This window comes from Alligator sinensis, unplaced genomic scaffold (assembly GCF_000455745.1).
Source record: "Alligator sinensis unplaced genomic scaffold, ASM45574v1 scaffold853_1, whole genome shotgun sequence".
NCBI classification, from domain to species: domain Eukaryota; kingdom Metazoa; phylum Chordata; order Crocodylia; family Alligatoridae; genus Alligator; species Alligator sinensis.
In genome coordinates this window covers 2901687-2924369 of record NW_005842005.1, presented here as the reverse complement: position 1 = coordinate 2924369, position 22683 = coordinate 2901687, and the positions used below count along the sequence as shown (strand labels likewise).

Sequence of the window (22683 nt, the reverse complement as noted above, 5' to 3'; positions counted from 1 at the left end):
TGCTGAAAGATACTTAAAACTCAGGACTCCCTCCTTCTGGCTAAGAACCCAATTATTAATAAAAGGCAAATGATGGAAAGACACCATGGAAAGCCACATGGAGAATATTTCTGTTATATTTTGAAATGAAATCTTCATATTTTCCCAAGGGGGAAGCAACTGTGACCATCGAAAACCTGAGATACTACTCCTGCCTTGGTTCAAGGTAATCTGCATCCTAACAGAATCTCACAGGAGAGCTGAAAGACTCTTCACCAGCTAAGAAGTGCCTGCCCAGAGGAGCTTTCCATCTACTGTCGCCTCTGTGAAATCCTATGAACTCTCATTTCTACCCAGGAGAACTTTTACAATCTTTTTTCCTATGGCGGATGAAAGGTGTTTGTGCCCAAAAGCTTGCAATTAAAGATTTTTTTTTTTGCAAAAATCTTGTTGGTCTAATAAAAGATATCTTCTCTGACATGAGCCCTGATGGAGAATACAATGCAGCTTACCACTCACTGAGGGTGGTATAAGCTACCATGAATTTCCTTCAGGGTAGCACATGTACTGTAAGTTTATGCACTAGCCTACCTCATGGTAACTTTTTCCTATAGGCATTTTTTTTATGTCCTCAGGTTCTCTTCCTTACTCCAAAGTAAGGGGACTACATAGCTTTTGGGTCCATTCTTAGCACCAGGTGCACAGATATTAGGCACGTCTAACTTGGAGGAATATACATCCTCTTTAGTTCTGGTCACTAGAAAACAATAGTTCCAAATGAGGTAATGATAAAATTGCAATAAAAAGTATTGTGAATTGAAATGAACAGTGATCAAATCTAAAGAAATAATTTACAGGATAAGGTAAATTGCACCAAGATGGATTTTTTTCCTCGTGTTATTCAGAAGGGATAAATTATAAAAAGGAAGCTTCCACAAAAGACCAGCTGCTGCTGTTTATATGGTTGGTTGCTGTTATGTTCCACTGTGGCCAGGTTGAATCAACTTCTAGAAAAAAATTATTTACTATTTCTCTGAACAGAAACATATGTTTTCTGCCTGTACTGCATAAAATATATGCTGCATTTATTTGTATGCACTGTGGCACAGCTGAATGTACACTACTGTGTATACTATTGTAGAATATATGAAACAGTGTATTATGAAAATTGACCTTGGGCTTTGAAAACTATTCACTGTGAAAATTAGTGAAGACTTTACACAATAATCTTGCAAAGTATATAACTTAGGCTCATAAGGTTCAGAGCAACGATTGCAAAATCTCATCATGGCTTCATTAGGGAAGATATTCATGTTACAACTCAAATCTAAAGAAATCACACTTTGTTTTGGTACATCCTGCTGTGTTTGGGTAGCAAATCCACTCTCCTATCCAGCAGACAAGTAATGAAGCTATATCACAACCTCTCAGTAGATATGATCACAGCCACAGCTCTTTTATATACTCTCTGTAGGTGTCTATATAGTTAAGAGTACAGTAGCTTTCACACAAGGGGTAGATAGGTTGTTGTTCAAGGGGTGATGCAGTGGAGGAGCATGGTCTCTGGGCTTATCAGAGTTTTAGCTTATATAAGTACAGTTGAAATAAAAGACCAATCACAACGGGTAACCTCTGACAACCTTACAGAAACAGCAGGATGCTGAACACATGCTGCTGAACAAAAAAGAATAGGATACACAATCCCTTCTCTTCTCTGCATACCCCAACCTGCGAAGAATCTCTCTGTTGGCACCAATCTCAGCCTGGTGCATATAATTAGTGTGTCCGACCCTCCATGAGATGAAGGTGGACCAGGCTGGCATGCACCACATCTGCACATAAATTGTTGGAGCATCCCAGGACTTGTAACAGGCACCCCTGATTCCAGCCACAAATAGGGGATAATTAGCACATGGATCCTTTGTGGGAGGGTATTTGGAGTACATACACATACTGAGCAGTGCCGAGCTGTGGGGTCACCCTGGCCTGAAATGCTGTTGACTCTGTTGGTGTCCAGCCCAATAAGCTATGTGATAAGTCATGAGTCTGGCTTTGGACTAATATCATACACAGAGGGCGTGTCTACATGTACTATTAATGTGATTGAATGAACTCTGGTGCAGTTCATGTCACAATTTACTGTTCCTGGGCACTGCGTTTACATGTGCGCCCAGGACTGCAGGCCTGGCTGGCAGGAGGCCCAGGGGATCAGCCTGGGGCTGCTCAAACCCAGTTTACCACGCTGTAGAGGGACTGGTGGGGGCATGAGTGTGGTCCAGTGTGAGGTTAGTTGGAAGGCATCCCCCACACTGAAGTACGCTCATGCCCTATCCAGCCCTGTCAGCGTCTGCACATGTGTTGTGACATGCCAAATAATGCTGTCACAGGATAGCACTTGTGTTTACAAGTACTAACCTACAGTAGTGTTTATTAGTTTACTGAAGCCTAATATGGCCACATGCGTAGTCACAGACTTCGCTGCAGAGCTAATAAGGCAACTCTACAGTAAACGTCTCGTAGATACATCCATTTTGTATTTCATATCATTAGGTACCAAAGTGCTGCTCAAAAGGGTGTTTATGGAGTACCTGTGCTTAAACTTGCAGCAGTTTCAGAACGGTAAAAAATGCATCAATTGTGGATGAGCTAAGTGCATGGGTACTTTATGCAAACTGCCACAGCCATGTTCAATTTCAAAGTCATTGTTTTCAAATTTGCTCTTCACTTCCATGCACTCAGGAGGAACAGTGCCTTTCAGTAGAGAGGGGAAAGGAGCTGTCAGGGGAAAAAGTTGAGGGGAAGCAGAAAGCAAAGGGGCTACCTTACGCCAATTTGTTTTCCCTACTATAGCAATGGGAGGGGGGAAAATTCATGGCAAACCTCCATTAGCTTCTATACCTGGAAAATGATAACAAATTTACAAATTTTCCATATATAAAAGCTAATTTCTGGGAAGTCATCTTACAATCAGGGTTGCCTTCTATCCAAGTAAATATGGTATTATAACATTCTGAAATAAAAAAAAATTACCACTCTAAGCTTCTCCTGGGATTGAATATACAGTGAAATCCCATGAAGAGGGTAAATGTTCTTTTTGGGGTAAATGATATCTTATTTAGTTCTTATAAACAATCTATGAATCTTGTTAGGGGCTGGAAGGGACCTTGTAGATCATTGGGTCCAGTCCTCCTGCACTAGGCAGGAAAAGACAACTGGAGTCAAGTGACCCCGGCGAGGTGATTGTCCAATCTCCTTTTGAAGATTTCCAGGGTAGCTGACTGTACTACCCCTGGAGGAAGTTTATTCCACAGTCTGGACACCCTGATCAGTCTCAAAAGAAGAAAATGGCTGCTTTGGAATTAAATCACACACACACACACAGATATGCAGTGTTAGAGTCACTAACCACTAACAAATGCTCTTTTCTGAACGTCCAAGTTTTTAAAGCTTCTTGGCTTTTCTGCATGCATAATACATAAAGGGATACCCTAACTTTCTCTCTCCCACCTCTGGTCTTCTAAACTATTCTTCGATTGTAGCTGTGCTTTTAGCATTAGCTTTACAGCCTGAACACGATAATATTTGACCTCGAAAAGGTCAATATTGCTGACACTCCATATTGACAGAAATGACAGTTTTATGTATTTGGCACAACTCTGCTACTACACAACCAGCTTTAGTTCTGAGATCTAGTAAGCAGCCCTGAGCCCAGTTGAAATATAACAACAGAAACAATATCTACTGGGAAAGAGAGTATATATGTATGTATTGACAAAAGATGGCTCTTTGGTACTTTTGGAAAGAGAGGGTGCTGAATAACAAATTACTTCTACTCTAACTCATCATAATCACTATGCAGAAAACTTGGTGGGAATGCCTGAATGATTCCTATTAGAGTAGTGTACTGAAATGCTGCTATTTTTAAGGGTCTGTCAGCACTCTCTTTAAAAAACTTGTGCATGAATAAAGGGATATGATATTGATTATTGAAATGAGTTGTACTACTATGGCATGCATATTTTTATAAAGTATGTGCATTTTACAACCTTTCAACTCATTCGCAGATGCAGTTTGAAAATGGGGAAATTAAATTTAATAATTCTTTTTAAAAGCTCATTATTTCCATGGAATTTTCTTTCCAAATCACATTAGAAATTATTTTGCACAGTGTATCAAGAAATACAATTAAAGTGTTGAATTTTAATCATTTTTATACTAACAATATTGCATTTCAAAAAAATCTTCAAAAGCAAAAAACCTTATTTTGCATTTGGATATAACTAATAATGATCTAGTAAAAAATGGATTATATACACACTTCTATTAGTGAACAAAGGCAATGAATTAAAAAAAATACTGCTACTTCTGCATAGCTAGCTGAACAAAGGGGCAGCCATACGAAAAAAAAAAAGAGGAGAAACTGAATTACTAGTCTATGAAGAAGAGGTTCAGAAGACAATTTAATTTTCTCACTGTTGGGCTCTGCAGTATTTTACAGATGGACTGGGAAAGGAAAAGTGAGAATTAGAGTTCTGCGGTGAAGTCCTTACCTTATTGAAATCTTTGGCAAAACTACCATTGACTTCAACGGGCTCAGAATTTCACCCAACAGCACTTTAAATGGAGTATTAGTTACTTTCTCAGGAACAGAACTATTCATGTTAGTTTTTACCAACCAAAATTATATTTATAACTGTTGTTATGGGGGGGGGGGGGGAGGAATAAAGGAAAATTTTAAAGCATTTTTTACAGTGCATTTTAATACTTCCACTGTATATTATTTTCCTTCATAAATAATTATTTTAAGGTAATTTTTGCATACTCCTTGAGATAAAACATGCATAAACATTTCTGATTGTTGATATGAGGCTATGTAGCATAGTAGCATGATAATATAATGGCTATATATGATTAAAATGTATAAATCAAGCAGAAAGCTCTTCTGAAGATATTAAACATGTATTTCTGCTAATTAATTAAAACAATGCTGTGATGACAGGAGAGCATAAGTAAGAATAAGGACACTGTAAATGTGTCACCCTTAACAAGGGTGAGTAAATCCTCAAAGAACACTTTGTTATAAAAAGGACTTTATTTCTTTGTTCTGTTCAATAGAGACAGACAAAAAATAACTTTTAGGAGTCATTTATATTTTACCACATGCACAACTTTTCCAGTTGTTCTTCTTAATAGCTACTTCTGAGTCACCAAGGTACAGATTGGTTTTAAAAGAGAGGTAGTCAGGTTTAATTTTCCTCACTCACTGAAGGTATACCAACTTTTATCATAAGTAGAAATGCTGTCAATGCTATACTAGATGTCTGAGATCTATCAAGCTATGATATTTTGGAATAACTTTGAATTTTCTCTTTATACCCAACAAACTAGAGAACACAGAATACATGGTCAGGTCATATTCCAGAATGCATTTCTGTATTGATTTTGCTGCCTTAGAGGTAGAATCCTGATATAAAGGACAACTAATTGCATTTTAATACTTATATAGTAAAGATGCTACAAGCCAGCTGTTGCTTTTTGGAATGGAAAAAAACCCCAGTTAATTGATTTGATGGATATCTCCATGTTTGTATGGCAGTGACATATCTATTGGAGTATTTTCTCTGATTTCTGTGGACCTGTGTTTGGAAATCTTTGTATAATACAAAAGGGATTGGCATATGCATACTACAGATACAAATAACAGTATTCAATCAATTGACATTATCTGGGAGACAAAGTGGGTTTTCACCCCTTCATACGTGACTCTGTTCAGAAAATATGTCTCCCAGTCTTAGCCCAAGCACCAGCCAATAACAATGAAATAATATGAAATGCAGAATTCCCTTTGACAGAGCTGAAGCACGTGAAAGATTTCCTCTCAGAACAACCCTTTCCATCTCTAGTCCGAAGGCACAAATAGACAATATTACAATATAGACTTCTCAGTCTGTGAACACTTAAAAAAAAAATCCCCACATTTGTTCTTTTCCTCTCCCAAATTTCAATTGCCTAAGGAACCTGGCCAAGTTAAATAATTAGGGCTAATGTGGGGTCCCTTCATTGTTCACAGCTCTTATGTGAGAATTTATGGACTCTTAGGAAGAGACTAATTAGCCCTAATTGAGCCTTTACAATTTTTTTTATTGCAACGGCAACTCTTTTTCCTGGCTTTGTACTTCACTTTGTATAATTTTATTTCTCTCAGTGTGTTGCATTCGTACATGTAGATAGTGAAGTTCCACTTTGCTACATCCAGTTATCATTCCTTCCTTTCCGGTAGCTTGACTGAATTTATCTCAGCCTTTAGTACACTAATGCAGTATCCTCCATCATCTTACCCTTCATGACTATTGTTTTACTTTATCTTTCCTCAGTAAATATATCTAACTCCAATAAACCCACTGACTCCTCCATTTTTCCAAGATTTCTGTTTAAAGCCTGTTAAGGCAAGAGCCATTACTGCATTCTTGAGTAGAGTTAATTCTTCATAACTAATTTCTGCTGATTTCACTATTTTTCCTGAGTCCATTTTTTTGGCAAACAGATTTTAAAATTGTAAAAAAAAAAACCTATTTGTGAACTGGTAAATAGTTCAGCTGCACAGAATCCAAATTATTTACAATCAGTCTGTTAAGTGTATTCATGATTTATGGCATTTAGTAACAGGAGTCATATCATAGTATTTTCTAAATTCATACAACTAAAACAAAATTCTTTTAAAAAAAAGTGCAGGTATAGTTAAAACACATTTGTTCTTTGTTGTTCAATTAGCTCTCCCCATTCATAATCCATGCAATTTTATGACAACTTCTATTGAATCTACCTGGGATAATCTATCCCTACACTAGGAGGTACTCATTCACAGTAAGTACTGAAGCACTTTATCCAATCTCACTTACTGTTTAACAGCAATAACCTATGTAATGGATTATGGGTTTTATTGTAAGATTTCTGTTTTAAGTGTGTATATTAGATATGTTGTTACAAGGTTGCATGTCTTGGGTTACCCATAAAGCTAAAGAAATAGCGGGAGGAGACAAAGACAGACCAGTAGCATCAACTGAAACTTGAATAGTTTTGCTGATATATCAACAAAGGTGGAATGGCGAACACCCAGGAGGTTGCAAAAAGCCGAACGCTATGAGCATCAGAGCAGACATAGGAGGGGAGTGTAAACAAGCAAGGTATCAGCTCCTAGACTGAGTCTGAAGAAGGAAACTAGCTGGACAGCTTTGTTGCTCAGGGGCTAGAACAGGGGCGAGCAATTATTTTGGGTGAAAGGGCACTTACTGAGTTTTGGCAAGCTGTCGAGGGCCGCATGAGCAGCCTCACCCCTTGACAGGTACCCCACCCCCTGGTCAGCATCTTGGGACTGGAAGTCGGGTGGGACTTCCACCTTTGCCACCAGAAGTCCCTCCACCTGCCCTGGAAATATTCCTTTCAGCAAGGGGATTTGCCATCTCAGAACCAAAAAAGTACCAAATTGTATTCTAAAAAATTGAACATCTACAACATTCATTAATTTGATTTAGAAAACGATTGTTGTCCTGATTTACATGCATTTGTGTAGTGTACACAGAGGCGATTGCACAATAGCTTAAAATGAAGTCTTAATCTCATATACTGTGGTGGTGTAGGTGATATGGGGGGGCTGTGGGTGTGTCAGTATGTGGGATGCGGGGAGGGTGTGGGTGTATATGTGGGGGTTTTGTGGAGTGTGGATAGGTGTATGGGGTGTGGGTGTGTCTGTGTGTGTGAATATGTGGGGTGTGGGTGGGCATGGGGTTTGTAGATTGCTATGTGTGGGGGAAGGGTGGCTGGGATGTGAGAGGGGGTGTAGGTGTGGGGTCTGCGTGTATGGCTCTGTGAGGGAGTGTGGGTATATGTGTATGGTGGGGTGTGCCTGTGGGACTCATTCAATGAGCGCGTGCGCACACATACACACACACACACACACACACACGCACACACTCCTGTGCCCCCTCATTGTGCACATGCAGTGTCCCTTCCTCATTGCTCTCTGTCTCTCTCTCCTCCTCCCTCATTGCATGGACATACACACATCCTCCTGCTCATGGCCTTGGGGTACCAGCGCAGCTCCATGCTCCCACAATACAGCAATATAGCTGGGGACCATGAGGTGCTGGAGCAGTGGGCCAGCATGCAGGGAAGCAGTGGAAATGGCGCAGGCAGAGGCTGCCGGTTGTGGGGCTGGGAGTAGGAGGGAACTGGGGTGGGGTGGGGTGGGGTGGGGCTGGGCCAGCCTTGGTGCTGGGTCCTACTGGCTTCCCCCTAGGTCCTACTGCTCCTGGCTTCTGTCATCTTTGACAGGCAGCCAGGAGCAGCTAAAGGCCAGAGTCTCAGAGTGGGAAGGAACCAGGGATATCCCCCCTTACTCTAGAAGGCTCCTCGGATGGCTCCAGGGGTTACTTTCAGAGGCTGGAGTGGTCCTGAACAAGCACTTGCCTGAGGTAACAGCCTCAACTTCCTTACATGTAGGGAGAAAACCAGCACTACTATCCAATAGATTCATACTGATCAGAAGTTCATATTTAAAAAGACACTCAAAGACAAGTGAAACTTGCTGAAATTTTAATTGCCTTTCATTTGGTTATGAGCTAGAAATAGACCCATTTCACTGATACATCTGCCATGTTGCACAAACTTTTTGTTGAAAATGCACCACTTCTCAAATGAAGTTGATTCCATCACTAAGGAATCAAAACCAGGCACATATGAAATATGGTTTTAAAATTATAATTTTAATGTGGTTTTCCAGGAAAGATCATCTTTACACCTACTATCATCTGTCCTAATACAGCAAATATTTTCATACACATTTTTCTGGAAAATTATCACCACTTTTGCACAGCTTTATTCAGAACATCTATGTTTTACCAAAGTTAGCATTTTGCTCTTATTTCTCATTCCCTTCATATACCAGACCAAAGATTCTGAATATCTTAGTTTAAATCTTTTTCAAAATTCACAACTCCACTTGAACAAGCAAAAGTTTGGGTTTGGTTTCAAAACTTTCAAAGTTTTCCAAAAATAAATATAATTATCCCTGCAAGGATCAGATAGAAAGTACACCTCTGGTACTTGCAACATTTATTTTAAGATCCCTTTTTGTCAACCTATTCATCACAATGTGTAGCATCATTTGACTTCACATGTAAAGGACTATGGCACTGAATACACTTTACAGTCTTGGATCCTAAGATTCCATCTGTCTAACGAAGGATTTCATCCTTTGCAGGGGTAGGCATATTGATAAGTATATGTAGGATTTTGAGGATATGCTATTATGAATACTCTTCTCTTTATGCAGAAGTTAAAAGAATATTTAAAAAGGTAACCCCTAGGAGCTCTTAATGCTTGCCTTCTGGCATTGAATTGATACATAAATTGTGCATAGCAGAAGGATACCTCTTTTGCTAGGTTCATAATGGGCAGGCTACTGAGTCCTCTCACTTTCCTCTTCACTTCATGGGAAACTGCCATTTCATACGCATTGATTTGGTGACAAGCTGACTCTACAGTTTGCTAACCTTGACTTTAGAAAACAATCTTTAAATGAGTTCATATAATGTATTTAAGCCCTAAAAAGAGATCATAGCATGTCGTGTTTATCTATTAATTCAGTGTCGGGGGTGGGGGAATCCTTTCAGCAAGCATGCTACAAAGTAAGCCCCATGCTTTTCCTGAGTTCACTCCTATTCCCTTCACCTCCCCAATCTATTGCTCAGCTTTCTGTCCCTACGTTCACTGCTTCCTCCCTGATCTGCTGAGTACCACACACAGAGGCTGCCCATGCCATTTGTGAGACACATGCAGCAGGTGGACCAACCCTGTGGCCATTTTTACTGTGTCCATCAGAGTAACACATAGGCAGTAGACATAAATTTGTCATGCATAGTTATTTGCCTCTCCACTGTAATATCTACTTTTCCAACAGGGTCATTTAGGTGGTTGGCCATACAGGATTAGCACCTTGAAGCAGATTTAAAATTCAGGGGGTGGGAAGGAAATCAGTTAAAAAGCTCATATTGCCAGCATGGTGCATTTCCTTCAGGCTGTCTTGTTTATGGGGCGGGCAACTGAAGGATGAACCAATTGGCTTTTTTATGTTTATGCTGTAGGTAAAAATACTGCAGTAGTTCAGCCTGCAGACGATTAAAAAGATAGATAACTGTGGCTAGAAGATACTCAAATAATACTGTAAAGATGGCAGGAACTCAGAAAAGGCACAGCTTTCCATAAGTGGCCAAAAGGTCACAACATTGCTGCATCAAATTTAACAAGCGGATGTCTAAAGGCAAAAACCTTTAGTTGCACCTGAATAGAAGGTTCTGCTCTGGTCTGCCTTCTATCTGAAAAGATAGTAGTGACCTCTCTAAATCACTCCCCATCCGCAATACTTTCTGTTCTCATTAAAAAACACAATTTCCTGATTTTCCAAGGTCTTGTTGAGATAAAGAGCTAGTAATCCAAAAATGCAAAAGGCCTATCCAACAGAAACACCCAAACCCTACAAGGTAGTCCACTATGAATCCTTAAAATGTAATGCCAAAATTTAGGGAACTTCCGCCAACCCAGCACAAAGTATATGACAGTGGGTGTGTTTACATGTGCAATTAAATGAATGAACTGAATGAATAAACTCCAGTGCAGTTTGAGCTAGAGTAAACTAATCCTGACATCACTATCTACACATTCATTTCAGTAATTTACTCTGCCATCAGATAGTACCTATGCCTGACTGGACTATCTGACAGCTCTGTAAATTAGTCTACACAGGCCCAATTTCTGTGCACGTGCAGATGGTGACACAGTAAATTAGTCTCCTGTGCAATCAAGCACATGTGTAGACACACCCAGTGAGTTTATCTTTAAATCAAGAAAAGGCTTATTCTCTTATCTACTAATTCAGAGCTGGGAGACCTTCATAGACTCCTGCATATGTGAACCCCAAATTAATTTAATTTCTGTCACTATAACATCCTAAAAAAAGATACCTTTTAATTCATCTCGTGTAACCTTTCAAAGAACACAGCCAAGATTAAATTCAGAGTATTATGTCATGGCTAATTACAGCTATCTAGGCACTTACACACCCCCTCCCTCCAACAAACTATTAGAACTGATATCAGAGTGAAATGGAAGCCAGAGGGTTAAGATAAAATTGTATGATACAGGTGGAGACTATTATTCATAATAATGCCCTGTAATACTAAAGTGTCTTTTTCCCTTCATGGAATAGGGGAAACTTCCCAGCTCATGGTTAATGTTAGCATAGTCATTGCTGATCTTTCTTGGCTTCATTTATTATGAAAGATTTCCTGGCTTGTCTCCAGACAATTGCAACTTAGTTGTATGGAACAGATGTTTCAGCTCAGTCCAGTAATGCTTCACCTGAAAGATGAATACAATACTAGTGCCCATGCTCAAGCAGTTGCCTATAAAATGAATAATGATGGCATAACAGAAGCACATCACCACCAATGCTTAGCAACTGAAATCACTCAATTGTGTTATTTTTCCTAGGGACCTAATAAATTCATCTTCCTGTAAGAGCGTCATAGTTTTTATTATCCCCACTCAGAACTTTTTAGCTTCACTGAGATAAGACTTCTAGTCCTTTTCAGAAGGGAGAGTCATCAGCTCCTTTAAAACCAGGGGAATTTCTCACAGCACTGCAGCTGAAGAATCTTGATTGCATCCTGTACACTGTAGAGTAGTACTGCTAGATTGGAGATTAGAGTACCCGAAACCATGGGGAAACTTCCTGCAGAGCAGTTGTGTATCATTCTATAGAAAAACTGCGCTGTGGGAAGAGTTTTTCTTGAGTAGTGGCCTGGCCGCAAGAGACAGCAAGAGAAGTGTCTTGGGATTGCTTGGAGTTTGAGGCAGCTGACTGGCAGCTTCTGGCTGGCAGTAGTCATTGGCATCAGGAATATAGGCTGATGAAGGAGGTAACAAATAATCACAAGTTTTAAACTATCTAGGACAAAACAACTCAAGTGAAAGAGGCTTGGCAACTTAACAAGGATCCAACACAGAGGCCTTTCAAATGGGACAGTTTCCAAAGTACTTGAAGTAACTGCTAATTCAACTTTGAAATATAAAGCTGGGAAAAGGTGGATCTCTGTCTAGATATTTTACACAGTTGTGATAAGTGTTAACATTAGCTCTGCAGTGCTAATGGTAGCAGCTATATAGCAGGGTAGAAGATACCAGCTTGTTATACACTAAGAAATAATATAATTGCTATATTGAGTAGATTCTGTGGGAATGGTGATTATGTTAATTTAAGTTTAGTTATACTAATACCTATTGTGTTAGTCTGAGTGCATATGGTCTACTGACTCCTATAATCTCATACATATATGTACTACACCTGAAAAGTTTAATTAAATAAAACAGAGTTAAGGAAATTGCAAAATTTAGTTTAAGCACTTCTGATTTAAAGTAAAACTGGAGAGTATCTTAAAACAAAGCATATACATTGTATAAACACACAGCCTGGAAATGTGATGCTAATTGACTTAAATTAGGCATTTACATCCTTAAAGATCTGCTGCAGCTAGTATGTACTTTTATACAGGGCACTTGCTGCTTGTGTATTATACAGAAAGATTAGTTTTTTGAAAAATTGTCACTTCATGATCATTCAATACATAAGGAGAGGCAATAACATAATCAAAGGAGAAGGGGAGCAGGGCAATAGCCCCATGTGCTCACTTGGGGAGAGGGAGAGAGAACTCAAAAACAGTAGATGCTATGGATGCCAGCCACCTGGCTACTTTATCTACTACTGCCCCATACGCTGCCACTGTTCAAAAGCACAAAACTGCTCAGTTATGCCTCGGAGGAGCAGGATATACTAATGTTACTAAAGGGTCAGTTGACCTTTCTTTATACTCTCCAATAATTAGTTGAAGCTGAAACAAAATAAGAATTCCCTCAATTAACTATTCAAACTTTTACAGTAGTCTGCTCCAGTGAAACTCTGCAGGAAACATTCTCTCTTCCCCACCCCCTCTCCAGCAACTAGCAATGTCTTTTGTCCTGTAATTGAATTGAATCAACTCCGACTCATTCTTCCTAGACAGCCCCATCATTTGAGTGCTCTGAAGATGTATTACACTAATATATTGTCAGAACGACAGTGCTATGATGATACATTAGTGTAATACATCTTCAGAGTTTTAGCACTGTCCAGAAACAATAGGGCTGGTATTGGATTCAGTTCAATCATGGCGCACATGAAAACAGGACTTTGTTAATAGGGGGAGGGGAATCACAGCATGAAAGTGGGAAAGATCCTACTTCCCAAAATATCTACATACACATTTTGAAACAGCCTTCAACATGATCATATCCTATTTTTTCACAGGACTTCTGCTTCAACTCAGTGCAATCATGCATCCTTCATTACTAATAAGAAGTCTAGATAGATTTGTAACTAGGGTTGCCAACCCTCCCGGATTGGCCAGGAGTCTACCAGAATCAACATCGAACTCCTGGTAACCACTGAAAGCAATCTGGGAGATTTTAATAAGATATTTTAAGAAAATGAAATTAATGACATTACATCATGTTGGGGGAAAAAAAAATCTCCCGGAATAGCTTCAGTCAGAGTTGGCAACTCTATTGGTGACTTGAAGGCTTACTCATCCTATCGCCACCCATAATCTTGTTTCACTTGTTTCTCTGTTCCAAGATCCCACAAGAAAGAGAAGGAAACAGATCTGAAGTTATTATACATTTGTAAAAGAAGCAAGTACAAAAGTAATTTGCTGAGGGTAAAGAGGACCTGCAGTTCTTCTCCACCCTGGCTCACTTAATAAAAGTCAAATCAAGGAACCAAGCCCTCTCAAGTGTATATAATCTCGGATGCCTGGAAGGGAGAGGGGGTTGGGGCTTTCTGGAATCACCATTTTGCTGCCACAGGAGCTGGAGAGAAAAAGGTTTTCCTACTACACGGAATTTCTTAATGTCAATATTTTCCTGTTTCACCTCTACATGAAACCAAGACCTTTTCAAAGTACTCCTCCTCCAAGAGAGAGACAGAGAGCAAATACCTCTGAGGATGCTCAGTTAAGACATAAAAGTGAGACATGAGACCAAATCCTTGCTCTGCCCAGTTGAAAACAGGAAACTGAAGCTGATTTCCCCACATCCTGAGTGAAGGCCATCACTACTTACCTACTTTCTATTCTAGGGTCTCTCTAACTTAACCTCACTTGTTAAGGCTGATGAACTTCACTTAAATAATTACATATGAATATGGCCAAAGACAGAATAAGTGCCTTAGTGGTTTGGACACACACACAATATATGAGAAGATGTCGGAAACTTCTTTTTAGTCGTTTTTGGTCACTGACTCAGACAAAGCAGGGTTTTGGGTTACTTACAACACAGATGAGTACCCAAACCACTAACCTGTTTACTCTTATGGAAGTGGTCCCTCCCTCTTTCGCCAGAAATTCAATCCTGGAATGGAGAGACCTTCCTGATGAAAGTTATTTGAAAAGGGTAGGTCCCTGTGAAAAGTTTCACATATCCAAGAAAAAAAATGCCAGAAGATCTCTGACCAGGTCTAGTTACAAATCCTCTTGGTAACATCTGCAGTGTTTGCTTTCCCAAGATGGCAATAACAAGTATGCTGTGCATACAAGTGTTAAAAGCTAGCATTATGCTTCAGACAGGTCTTAATTCTTTAAAATTCTGGTTTCATTCCTAAACTATTGATGTTGCACTTTGCTCTTAAATGTCAGAACAAAATAAGTAATACCTGCAATTTATTCAGATGACATTTCAACAATACAAGATTTTCAGATTACAAACTACAGTTCTGAGTTCCTTACAGTGTTACAGTGAATGTGTAGATTTTGTGGATTTACATAATAGGTTTATATAATGAATATTTATATAATGAATACATTTGCATAATGACTCCAAGTTAAACATGCACCATAAAGATTACAGACCAATAATTTATGTACCAAGTTAAGAATCACCTTTAAGTATATTTTATTTTCAATTCTATTAAAGTTTCATTTTATCTTTCATTCAAAATATTGTATTTGACCTCATCCAAGTAGAGGCTGCAGTGATGCATACCATGATAACTTTTCAGAATTAGGCTACATTGAATCATTTGTATTCAGAGATTTCAGTTTCTTATCTTTTAGTAGCAGCTTTGACAAACAGTTCCAGAATATTCTAAATAGAATTCTTTAATATAATTTAGCCCTGTATTCTGGTTCAGATGCCTGTATGTATGCCTCATTAATGCCACTGGGAACAATTTGAGAAAACTGATGGAAAATATAAAGTACGGATGAACCTTAGGGACCAAATAAAGACAATTTGCAGAAATCAGGATGCAAACCAGGTACAGTAAAAGTAACATTTGCAAGTGCTTTGTACTTTTTAAAAATAAATCCAGGTCTCTCACCATAACAGAAGTTTAATTATTGTAATACTTTGTAATAGTCTATATTCCAAACAGGTCCCTTACTATGGTAATACTATACAGTTCCCTCAAAAGAAAGTTTTTCAATTATTTATATTACAGACTGGCAAAGAGAACATAACATGTTGGGTTTATAGGTCTGATTGTTTCCATACGCTCAGGGAATTATCTGGGCTGGGCTTTCCTCCTCTGCTCCTAACATGAATATACTGCATTTACCCAAACTTAAGACAATTTTGAATTTAAGATGATCCCCCCAACAGCTAAATTCTATACATGGAAAATGCTATTTGTTCTAATTTTCCATGCATAGAATCTAATTATTGGAGGATGATCTTACATTTGTCCCCTCAACCATTGCAGTGGAGCAGGCAGCAGTACAGGGCCAGACAGTAGGGGAATCAAGTGGCCAACTTACCCCCACTGCTACCTGTCTTCCCACCAGTGCCAGAACACCCCCCCCAATCCCTGCCCCCCCAGCATCCCCACAATTAAAAAAATCCCCAAACAACCTCCCCCCCAACCCAGCACTTACCAGCAGTTCTAGCTGCCCGTCTGGATCACTGGGGCTCCACCCACACAGTGGGGTGGGGTGACAGCCCCAGCAGCTCCAGCCTGGGCCCTGCTGCCCCCTGCTGCCTGGGGGGCCTCTGTTTTAACTGTGGAGGAACATAGATTTGGGGGTATTTTACAGAGTGACTTTGGGATTTGTTTTTCTTTTATAAATCAGGGATTTTTCAGTTTTCCAATAAGGAACACCAGAATTCCTGTTAGAATTCCTGCTCAGAGCTGCCATCTTGGGCCCAGCTGAAGGTGGCTGACTTCCTGGCCAATTGGAGCCAGGAGGATATACTTTGACTGTTCAAAACAGGCCACCAGACTGGGAAGATCTTCTGGGTGATAGCTGCCCAGATGACTGGGCAGCGGCACACATGGCAGTAGTGCTGCACAAAGGCCAACCCTGCAGCCACAGCCCACTGGCAGCTGGCCCACAGCTGCCTCTCCTGGCTATGCAGTCCCCTTCCGGGTCTGGCAGGTGCACAGCAAGTCACAGCAGCAGCCCCCGCTATCAGACTGCTGCAGTGGGTAAAGGGTGCAGGGAACTCTTGGGGCTGCTTCAGCAGTCCAGCTGGCACAAGGGGTAATGTCCCCAGGTACCAATTTGCTGGGCCCCAGAAGCTCCTGAGAGTGAGTAGCCCTGAGCTACTTGCCAGGGCAGCTTTTGGACATCACAGGTGCTGGTCCCAGGCTCTAGCTCCCCCTGGCTGCAGATCTGGGAGGAGTCAGGCAGGGTTATTTTGCCCCAAGTGGCACAATTTGCTCCACAACAACGTGCATGTTTGAGCACGTGCACCAAAGCAAAAAGTCCTGGCTCAAATTTGCACCACTTCTATCTGAGCTGCTGCAAACCCACATGCTTGCATGGGTGGATGTGCCCCTTGAGTTTTAATGGAATGCACCATAATTTGTCCCAGGACAAATTGTCCAAATCTCCTGGAAACAGGAGCAAATGTTTCTGAAGGAGTTCCCCACTGGGCAAGTCTACATGAGACACTACTGTGCAGTGGTTATTGTGCATTTATTTAGTAATTGTATAATGAAGTACTAAATAAATGTGAAGTAACCCGAGTTACTGCACAGTAGCATGGGCAAATGCCTTTTTAGCAATGTTAGCGTGCAGCAGCCTACTAACATTGCGTAGTATCATATTAGCACTGATAGTGCTGCGACGTGCTACTGCACGGTATTTTTTGGCTACTGTGCAATTAGCATCTTGTGTAAACATGCCCACTGAGTCTCAAAACTGATTATCATGACAGACTCAGAATGTGAGGCAATAAATGAGAACCTGAAGCTTTACCTGAAAGTTTAGTTAAACCACCCCAATGCCATTTTTAAGCACAGAGATACTGATACACGAGACGCTAGAGTCTGCTGGAGTGTGGTAATTACTCTAGCACACTCCATTAATCAAACCTGCTCCAACATGCTGTAATTACAGTGCAATGCAGCAGCCTTGCTGTGTGTGCATAGGTGCCCAGGGAGACTTGTAGAAAGGCACTGTGTGCCCAAAGGTTGTTAATCCTCTCCCCCAATTATACATTTGGTCCAATAAAAGATATCACAACCCCCTGCCCTAAGCAAATAAACAAATACCCGGCCTTTTTCCTATACCAAAGTAGAAAGTTATGCCTGGCAATTCATTACTTTTACTAGGTGGCTCATTATGGAATCTATTTTTCTTCCAAAGAGGATTGATTTATTCAATTTTTCTATTGAGGAGTAAACCTGGCCTAGCCTTATTACATTGAGTGTTCCCCTGAATTTCCTGTAGTGGATTTGTTTAAAAACAAAACAAAACTCATTAGTGACTACTCGTTTAAAAATCACCAGAACTGAGAGGGGAATGTCAGCTTGTTTTAGTAGATTCAACCAATACATCACTGATGCACATGACTGGATACCAGAGGGCAGAAAGTTGAAGGATATTTAGAAGCTTATGCAACCTCTCTTGAATGTTTCCTAAAGGAATTGCCAGTATCTTTACTATTCTTCTTCAGTCTCAAAAGACTCCCTGTAAAGATTCAAGCTTTCTGGCATATGGATTTATACTTCTAGATAAACCTGTATAGCTACAATTGATAAAGTTTGTTAGGAGGAGTTGCCTATGGAACATTGATAATACAGTAGGGCCTCGATTTACATGGTGGTTACATTCTTGAAAAAATACCATGGAAATGCAAAAGGTGTAAAAAGATACCAAGGGTCTATGGGAAATAAGGGTTTAGGTTACAGATATGGCCAATAATTTGGCCAATAAATATCTGTGTATGCGTGCAGCTGCAGCGCAGCATGTAGACAGAGAGGAGCAGAGCCCAGCAGCATGGAGAGCTGCATGCAGCTGGTAAGTCTGGTGAGGTGGAAGGGGAGGTGGGGGGGATGGGGTGTGTGTGGGGGACGCAGATCAACGCCACCTGCGATGAGGGAGAAGTGGGACAGAGCAGATACTGCGCCGCCAGGGTGGGGTGGGGGAGAGACGGAGCTGTGGCTCATCCTAGGGCACGGGGCTTGCAGGCTGCAGCTGTGGGCTGGAGCTGTGCCAGGCTTTTCTCAGTGTGGGCCAGGCTCGGGGTGGGAGGCAGTGGAGCTGGGAGGGGGCTATGAGGGGGGGCTGCAGCCACCCCAAGTTTCACCATAGCCCACTTCCAGCACTTGCGCCACATGCCCCAACTCCAGCCTGGCTTAGCCCCTGCTGTAAAGAGCCTCACATAGCCCCAGCTCCAGCCCACAGCTGTAGCCCACCCTGCACAGGTCCAGGGGGCATATGTCCCCCTGTGTTCTCCCAGGGTGTATGCAGTGGCAGGAGCTGCCTCCCAACCCCACAACCCCCAGATGAGTCGTGGCTCTGTCCTGCCCCTGCCCTGGCTGGGCAGTGCCTGTCCCAACCCTTGCCCCACTCCCTCCCTCATTGCAGGGGTGTTGATCTGCCCCACTATGTCCCTTCCCTCCCCGCTCCTCTTCTACCACAACACACTTACAAGCTACACTGAGAGCAGTGTGTTGGATGGGGGGCAGGAAGCGGCCAGCTGATTCTAGATGCATCTGTGCATCTTGGCGACTGCACTGCATCATGTAAAAGTGAATCCATACCATGTACAAAAATAAAGGGTCACAATTAATTGACCATGCATAACTGAAACCGTGCAAACCCCACCCCGTGTAAATCAAGACCTGACTGTATTGTATTCCTCAAGTATTCTTCAACCAAACCTGCTATATTTTCACTGACCTACTCAAAGTGGCACTGAATACACTGGCTTAACATGGGGAGGAAGGTCTGCTTTGCTCCTCTTCTTATGAAACAGGTTAGAGATAGCCACCTTCCACAGTCTCACAATGAGATCACAATCTGGAAGTGGCTCAACTGAAAGTCTCTGGTTACTGTGTATGTATCAGTGATGCTAAAGAGGCCCTGAATTAGCACAGATGAGGATTTGGTTAGCACAATTTACACTGTCAGACCATATTCAAGAAAGGAGATAGATGAGATAGCAGCAATTATTGTGGTATTCCACTCCTGTCCATAGCAGTGAAGATATTCATCTACATGCTCCCCAATAAATTCACTTTGCTCAATGAGGAGATTCTACCCAAGTCCCAATGTGGTTTCAGACTATTCAGAAGTACAATAGACGTGATTCATTGCTTGACAGCTGCAGAAGAACCGCCAAAGCAATGCTGAGATCATTACGTGACCATGACCTTCATTGACCTGAATAATGCCTGATTGGGTAACGGACACTCTGAAGCAAGACTTCATCTTCAGGGTTTTTAAAAGCCGAGCTTGAGGGAAAGCTTTTTGACGCCTGGTAGGAGAAGAGGATCTGTGCCTATCTTAGTCCTTGAAGCAATACTCCTTACAGCCCCTTTCTGAAGTTCTTAGTGAGGCAACTGGTTGATGGAATATACCATATCTGAGGGCTCAATGTCTCAGTTCACTAGGAACTTAAATTCTGGGGCAGATACAGTACATGATTTATTAAAGGGTCTGCTGGGGTCTGAGGTTTCTCAGATTCCTGAAGAAATGGTTTTTCAGTTTTCACAGTATTCACTGTCTTCCTGTGGCCTTTTAGCAAAAGACTTGCAAACTGAATAGTGCTCTGGAGCACAGCCCTCTCCTGGGCAGAACAGGTTTTGAGCATGATCTTCATTCAGACTATTTTAGTAGTTCTTCCCTGCAGTTATTCTAGTTTGAATGCATTTTTCTTGAACATGGGCAACATATGTGGAATAACAGTCCAGAGTATTCCATACAAGGTCTGACATGCGCATTAATACCTTGCCTATTACATCCTAACATTTCATTTATGTTTTTCATGGATACATCATACTGATGGCTCAAAAAGACCCTGAATCAAGCTTTCTCCTCCTCTATTTTTTCCAACAGACAAGCTCCCAAGGTTGCAAGATAATTGCTTGTTATTAGTCCCCAAGTGCATGACTCTGCGCTCTGTACTATTACACTTCATCCATTTCTATTACTTCAGTCCTTAAAGTCATCCAGTTCCTTACATATGGTTTTCCAATAGTTCTCCATATTATTAAAGACTTCCAACCTCGAGTCATCGGCACATTGGATGAGCGCTATTTTTGTGCCCAAGTCATTAATAAGAATATTATAGAAGATTGGTCCCAATACTGGTTCTTGGAGACATCTGAAGGAACCTGTCCCCGGAACAGATTTCTTTTTTTCAAGAAAAAACACTTGATCTACTTACTACTTTACCACACTGTCATGTTTGTCTAGGTTAATTATTAATTCCCATCATATACACACACACCCCTCAAGGCACTGTATTGAATATTTTACTAAAATGTAGTTCAATTTCTTAGGGAAAAAGCATTTACTTTATCAAAAAGATATCAGGTTACTCTGACACAATCTAACTTTGGTAAATCCAGGTTTCATGTTCTCTATTTTGCCATCTACGTCTGTACAGGATTATCTTTTCCTTAAAAAATGTTTAAGGTTTTATATAATATTGAGGTGAGATTAATAGGTCTATATCTGAGTGGTTCCCTTTTTCTCCCTTTAATATTCTTCAGTGATATGGCCTCACTTCTGGGTTGATTTATTAAAAATCACTGCTACCACACCTGTGATCACAAGCTGGTTTTTTTCAGAATTCTGGGATAGACATTGTTCAGTCAGCCCCAGCTAAGGGCGTTAACCTTGCTTAATTTATGAAGAATCCTTTTTTTCCAGAGCATCTTCACCTTCTAATTCCTTGTAAGCAAGCAAGGTAACCAAATAGCAAATGATCATAAAAAGTGAACCAAACACAAAATTAATATCTGATGTTTAAACGCAGCAGAACGAAAGGAATCCTGCCATCCTAAAAGATAAACAGCTGAGACAATGGGACTGCATAAGCTTAACTGAGAGATGTGTCCAGAGCACTATGTCTAAAATTAAAGATACACTACTAAAAAACATTTACAAGACACTAAAAGAGAACAGTAGGATTCTGCTAATGCAACTCATTTGTTCATGGAAACCCTAACAACTACCTCCAATACGTCATCTCACATCTTAAACTACTATTCTACATTCTCCCCAAGGTTTCCAATACAATTTTGTTTGACATTTAGTTTAAAACCATCTTTATTCTCCAACTGATTTTTTCTAAGCCCTTGATTGTCACTTTAAAACAGATTTTACTGTTGTTTTAAAGGTTAGTAATTGCTTTTTTCAAATCTTGCTTTGTAAAGCAAACTGTTGCTCAGCCCCACTTTAGGGTGTTATGTTCCACCCCTACGATAATTTATTGCCATTATTCCGGACATTACATGAACTCATTAATTCATCCAGTCGAACTGAATAGCATCCAAAGCATATGACTAAGTAACCAGAAAACAATACTAAGTAATATGATTTGCAATGTAAACTTCCACTTTAATTTTTAGTTTGCAAATAAGTGAAGGGAAATAAAATTTTTAATTACAGAACAAGGATGTAATCAGTTTTAAACTCAGTAATGTGATATATTCAGTGTCATTCCACAAAACCATGCTCCCATGAAAATAATCTGATTTCAGAAAAGTGAAGAGAAGGGAGTGAGTAGAAAAAGAACTTTACATTTAGATTCAATTAAAATATTAGAATCTACATTAAAAATGTTCCAGATCCAGCATCAAGGCTCTCATCTGCACTGGAGAGACATCTTTCTAGTAATAAGAGATGCTTATCAAAGACAAATCTCTAAGACACAGGCCTGAGGTTCCTTTAGCTGTTTGCAAGTATGCATTTGGAGAGTGGAATTCCTTTATATAGCTTCAGGCATTGATTGTTGATGCAGCTCCCCAATGAACACAGCTTGAAATGAGGTACTCTTGCCATCAGTGGCAATATATAGAGGCCTTCAAAGACACATTTTTTTCTACCATCTGGAAAACAACTTAACTCTGTTTCCAAGTACAAAGACTTTCTTTAAAATAGGAAAAGGAATTCTGTATCAGCGTGGAATCAAAATCACAATGAGTGTACAAGAAAAGATTAAAGTAAATGGAAATCATATTTTAGATGTCATTTCTGTTTGCATTTTTCATGTATTATTTAATGTGCCTGCTAAAGCCATTTTGACAAACTATGCTGCATGATAAAATAATTGTTAGATGAAGTAGTAGCGAAAGTAAATGAAATAAACTGCATGGTATTT

At 40.3% G+C, this 22683-nt stretch overlaps 1 protein-coding gene across 1 annotated transcript in view; it reads right to left on the bottom strand.

Moving 5' to 3' along the window:
• The window catches only part of NEGR1 (neuronal growth regulator 1), a gene marked incomplete at its 3' end in the record, with an annotated part of 512959 nt that overhangs the window by 75321 nt on the left and 414955 nt on the right, over positions 1 to 22683 (bottom strand). The gene's annotated exons all lie outside the window — the stretch shown is intronic.